Raw genomic sequence first — 6,294 nt, forward strand, 5'->3', positions numbered from 1 at the left:
CTAAAACCGAAAATTAACCTACTACTAAAACTAGCCTACATGAATTTAATTTTTGCCTCACTTGTGACAGTTCGTTTGATATGAAACTATCATTCTATGTGTTATTATTTTAAGGAGGTTGTATGGTGGAACCTTTGTCAACCCCACTTTTAGATGGGTTAAAATTATCGAGTTCTTAGGTTTTCGCGATTGTTACACATACGAAATGATACTATTTTTCCGGATTTAAATCGCATATATTTGTTTTTTCAAACAAACTGACGTTTCGGGCCCTTTACAGGACCCATGGTCACGGTTGACTGAGGTGGTACAGTCTTCAACCATTTATGTCTAATATTAATGCAAACCACCCTATTTTTTCACTATAGTTACAATAGTTATTAATTAAATACCTTATTTTTAATTTTACAAAGAAAACATTCCAATTAACGCTACATTAAGTTTTACAAATTATTTTATTGAATGAATTTTTATTAAGTTTAATTTATTATTAATTAATAATAGAAATTAGAATAAACTACAACATATTAATTAGTACTGCAGTCTAATGTTTGTTTGGGATTTTTCATCAGAGGAAATACTGGATCCCAAACTGGTGTTACGGAGAAATCATCTTCCCTGTTGAAATTAGGATGTTTTTTAATTTCAATGGCCTCTCGCAGCATCCTGGGTAGATAACGGACTTCTTTTGCAAGGACCTGGGGTTTGTCAAACTTCATTAAATGTGTAGGTTTATCCATGACATGCTCGCAGACTGCAGACTTGTTTACGCGACGGTGTTTGACATCAGCTATATGTTCTTTGACGCGGGTACAAATACATCGCTTTGTCTTCGCAGAATATGCATTAAATATTTTATTTACTCGCAGAAAAAGTATTGTAAGCAATCATTACATAATTAGGTCTTCAGTCTTTAAATGTTCCTAAACGCGGTGCTCGACTTTAAGAGCCCTTATTATGCAACGATTGCATAAAATACTAGGTCCTTCGTGTCCAATAGACGTGAGACGGTAGAGGTATAGAGTATACGTTAGATATTGTCCGTATAGAAACAATAACGCACGTTTTTATTTACATATCTAACATTGTATCTACTAATTAAATGCATAATATACATTTTGTATGAAATACCTATCATTATCTTGGTTCATTGAATGCTATCTGTAGTAACGATCAATTAGCTATAAGATGTAAGATTACAAAAACAAAATTTATTCTCCGTTGACTACTAACGAGGTGTGGAGTCCTAGAAAGCTCCTTGTGAAAGAGTTCATCCGGGTAAGAACTGCCATCTAACCTATTTCTGCCGCCAAGTAGCCAGGCACAAGATATTTGTCAACTTACCGTTCCATTTTTATGAAGTTTGATTCAATTGAATACGATCTACATTGACTTACAATTTATTATATGGATTAATTATATGGACGTCGGGTCCGCGCTAAAAAGTGTCCGAACTTATAGGGCGTTAAAATCGTATACAGAGGGTCATTCGCGCTTTAGTCTTCGTTTGTTCGACTGACAGCGAAGCAAGCAAAATTAGACAATACTGCGATGACATTACAATTTAAATTCAACGTTTTAGCTTTTTCATATTCCTTTACATGTCACGAGGTTTAAATAGATTGACTTGGGACATTTTTTTCGTGGTTTTTGTATTAGACCCGTCGTCCATTTATTTGTAAGTCAATGACGATCTAGCGATTTTTTGGTTCGATTAATTTCAAGTTCATTTTTAAGCTAATAGATTCAAAATTGTGGCGAAGCGAATCGTCTAAATCGTATATTCATAATTTGTACAAAAGTCTTATCTTATTAAAGATTTCGTCAAGTACAGAAACGGAACATAAAGATGAGGATCAAGCTTTGAACATTAACTTATATGGCATTATTATTGAAAAGTTTAGTTAGATATAATGCATTGGCACCAGTGAAAAGCAACAAAAAAATATTTACATATTTTTTTCCATCCATTTAGTAGGTAATTGGATCCATTCAAGTGTCTACGATCCATTACGATCCAAAAATCAATTCAAAGCAGAAAAATCATGCATCCATATCTCAGGGTGGGGTCTACTACGTGAGCGCGAATGCCGATAGCGCGAATGACGATAGCGCGAAGACGATGAAATATCGCGCGTTTATGCTTTCGCGCAACCGTCTTCGCGCTATCGTCATTCGCGTCATTGGCATTCGCAGTCTACGTGACTATGAATGCCTACATCCGTGATGGGCGCAGTGGCAGTGGTCCTCAGATCTTTGTGATTTAAAGCACTGCAACTGTTAAGTATGGATATTATTACCACCAGTCGGACGACTTGTTCGCCCCGTCTGTCGCTTGCTATCACAAAAAAGTACCATTTCCTTGCAGGTAGCAAAACCTAATGTCTATTTAAACACTCATTTGTAACTTTGATTAAACCATACATTTGATTAATCTACGATTTTTCATTAGCGCAATTTAATATGGCAGGAGAATTCCGCCAGTGAAACACAAGGCAAATCCAATATGTAATGGTGCTATTTGAATTTTAATTATGTTTATTATGTTACTTTTTCCACAAACGGCAATGTTTCTAGTGTTACTATAGCTTTACACACGTTCAATTTGAAAGAAAGAAGAAGACCTATGTACAGAATAAATTATTGGTTGCAATTATTAGCTGAAACGGATCTAACTCAGCACATGTCACAGTTCTACTGTTGTACCGGCTGGTTTTTAGTTGGAGCCGCTTTTATAGGATGAGATGGCACGAAAGTACCGATGCTAACACATAACTAAAAACAAGTACGGCAGTTACTAACAATATACTAGAACAGGCTAAGTAACTAGAAAAGCCTGCCATTATTGCCGCAAGCAATTAAAAAACAAATATTCTCCTCCAACTCCAACTCTAGATAGTAATTTTTTTATTTTAACTTTAAAAAATTGAGTGGATGACAGGTTGCGCAGGGGAGGGGAATATTAATTCATATTTTTAGCGGCCTTATATTTGAAACTACCTTTATACGCGGTTGTTACAAGTACATAGATGGGCTATGAGAACAACATTACGTGTAAGGCAAGAGATAATTTTTGTAATTAGCATTCATGTTGCTGGATTTAGCATTCAAGCAGATACTACTTTTTTCAAAAAGTGGTTTTCGCAGTTGCAAATACTGCAGTTTGCATCTCCATCCTACTTAAGCCTGCGCACTTCAGCTGAGGCCGTCTCTTCTACCGGTCGGTTTTATTTCAACCGACGACGAGAATTTCAAACGAAGACAGTTTTGCTTATGACATAGACCTGTGTGCAGTAATTACGCATTTTTGCAATCGTACAGAAATATATATTATGTATCATTTTCATTTACGTTTTGCTACAAGTTACTGTGCTCAGTTGTTAACTGTGATTTTTCCTCGTAGTGCGACATATGTACCTTTGACAATCCAAGGATTTTAAAGTACGAGGTAAGTGTGGATTCTTCTCGGTGTATCTACTTTACAAGCATATCCTCAAGAATGCCGTCCAGTATTATTTCATTTGGATAAGTTTCTCTGTCGATCACATTTTGCCTAGTAATTTGTCCATATTTTTATTTTTTTTTTATCATCCCAAGTAACGGGACGAATAATGATAAAAAAAATGTCCATAAGGCTCAATTTATATTGCGACAGAACGGAATGGAAGCGAATTTTAGTAACGATTGTATAATGTACTTTATGGTCAATTGTGTAAAGTAAAAACTAGATACAAGCCAAAATCTTCCGCGGAATTTTCGCGCGTGAAGAAATAAACATAATGACACGTTCAAGTACGCGATTTGACGTACATATTTTGTGTAATATAAATCCGTTGATATATTTCGACTCATCCGTAGAACAAAGATCTATGTGCAAGACTGCTTGTTCTCAGGACATAGTACGTTTCGTTCGTTCTTTTTCGCTGTGGATGTCAGATCGACCTTTGTTCGATCTTATTCAATTCAATTCAATTCAAATATTTATTTGAGATAAAATCCATATAGAGTTAGTAAACCAAACAACTTAAGAACTAGTGTTAGTATTAATATTAATATAATTTAAAAGACTACTTATACATTTAAGATAGTGTGGAGCTCTATCCACCTACGCAGGAGTGGCGAGTCCCACCGATCTTTAAACACACACAGGATGCCGTTGGAGCTATCACGGAGGCGCCTTAGCGCAGATGCACACCTTTTCCTCATGATGGCCATGAGACCGTCCATCTGTACCTCGGCAAACATCCCCGATGCACTACACCTCCACGGAAGCCCCATCACATTTTTATTTATTATTTTATTATATTCTCAAAACACCTTTACATAGGCCTTAGTTTGAATAACGAAATTATTTTCGAAACGTGATTATTTTCTTTTCGCTTTAGAATCACATCTTACTCTATTCTTCGGATGAGTCGATTTTATTCCTATTTTTGTTGACATTTAATTGGCAACGATGACTAATTTTGTCTATTAAAACTCATTTGTTATTTCAACTGTTTTTCTTTCATCTGCCATTTTCCTCGCTACAGTGAGGTGAAAAGTTGTGTGTTTCGCTCGGCAACAAAGTTGTTTTGCGTCTCGTGGCTTGAAACGCTCGCTACGCGCAGGATTCTATTTCTAACCGACTTCAAAAAAAGAGGAGGTTATACGTTCGGCAGTATGCATCAAATTTCTCCGTCAATTGTAGACCGCTTTTGAATTTTTTTTTTTGTTTGAAAGAGTGCACTTTCGTGGTGGTACCATTGTCACCAAGTCAGAATCTTATGCAATGATGATAACACTGACTTACCAATTTCTCTTTGAATTGTGGACCGATTTTGAAAATTATTTTATTGTTTGGAAGTATAATCCTACTCTCGAGGTGGTCAAAAAAGTGTAAACGCACTGGAAATATTTACCATGCAAAAAAAAGTGTATCCGTATCCTTGCCAATATAAAAAGTACCGAAAGCTGCAGACCTCACTTCAAAGAATTTAAAATATTGACTCTAATTTCAATCTACATACTTGAAATATGTAAGTTTGTTAAGCAACACCCGGACTTTTACACCAATCGTGACGACATGCCCCAAAAATTCAATTTTAGACAAAGAAATAAATTGCTTCTGCCACAGTCACATCTTCAGATGCATAGCTCCAGCCCCTACTCAATGTCAATAAAAATATTCAACGAGCTTCCACTCATGATCCGGAAGGAGGATAAATATTCAACGTTTGTTAATAAATTAAAATCGTTCCTAATACATAACTGTTATTATAATTTAAATGAATATTTTAACGACAAACAAAAAATAATAACTGAATTAAATTTGACTAATAAATAATAAATCTTTACTAACTTTAACAAATCTTGACTAATTTTAACTAATCTTGACTAATTTTTACAAATCATGACCAATTTTAATAACTATGGGTACTTTTAATACGTATGATTAATTTTAATAACTACGAATAATTTTTAATAACCTAATTTTAATACTTATGACTAATTTCGAGTCATTTCCAATATAAAGCCTCAGCCTACCTCTTATTGTTACCCCATAAATTGGGTTCATATGTGGAACTTTTTTAGTTTTAAGACCTTGTACATATATCATATGAATACAATGAATAAATGAAATGAAATGAAATAAAATGTACAAAGTACAATCTCATTGCCACTAAGAACTCAAAATCTGATGAGGAGATCATGGAAATCGAAAAAAGTCGATAATCAAACTTTTGAGGTTGGTTTTTTTTTTTTTTCAATGATTCAATCTTTTTCAAGCAACAACTTTGCAGCCTTACAAGACAAATAACTATTTTTTGTTTGAAGTTAGCTAGTGGCAGAAACCGCATAGACTTATTGGCCACGCGGTCTGTGACTTTGTTATCACTATCTCTATTAATCCTTATTACACGTCCCACTGACTGACTTCACACATTTCGTTTTATTAATGTTTTCCTTCACCGAAAGGTCATGGTCATTAAATAACTTTGTTATATCAGAACAATATATATAATAACTTGCAATTCAATAAAAGGGAAGTTGCAGAAGCCTTCAAAATATTGCACACAAAAAATAGCAAAGCGTAAACAACTCAATTGAATTTCTTGTCGCAATTTTGCTAGCACTTAAGTCTATTGAGACTGTTATAATAAACTGATTATTTTTCATACTTGTAATACGTGAAAATATGCGATCGAGGCTACTTCCTCCTCTAACGCGTGTTAGGGCTTGCAGTAAAGTTTGTGACTTTTATTGACTCGTACAAGTCTATATGAAACATATTTTTAAGTATACATAATCAAA

At 34.6% G+C, this 6,294-nt stretch overlaps 1 protein-coding gene across 1 annotated transcript in view; it reads left to right on the forward strand.

The window, feature by feature from the left end:
* The first annotated feature begins 3,202 nt into the window (after positions 1-3,202).
* LOC113228174 (facilitated trehalose transporter Tret1-like) overlaps positions 3,203-6,294 on the forward strand; it is an 11,493-nt gene continuing 8,401 nt past the window's right edge. Inside the window, exon 1 of the mRNA XM_026461398.1 lies at positions 3,203-3,448. The gene's annotated coding sequence lies outside the window, so the exon portion shown is untranslated. The remainder of the gene's footprint in view (positions 3,449-6,294) is intronic.

Source organism: Hyposmocoma kahamanoa, unplaced genomic scaffold (assembly GCF_003589595.1).
Source record: "Hyposmocoma kahamanoa isolate Upper Pololo Valley unplaced genomic scaffold, ASM358959v1 224, whole genome shotgun sequence".
In the NCBI taxonomy this organism is placed as follows: domain Eukaryota; kingdom Metazoa; phylum Arthropoda; class Insecta; order Lepidoptera; family Cosmopterigidae; genus Hyposmocoma; species Hyposmocoma kahamanoa.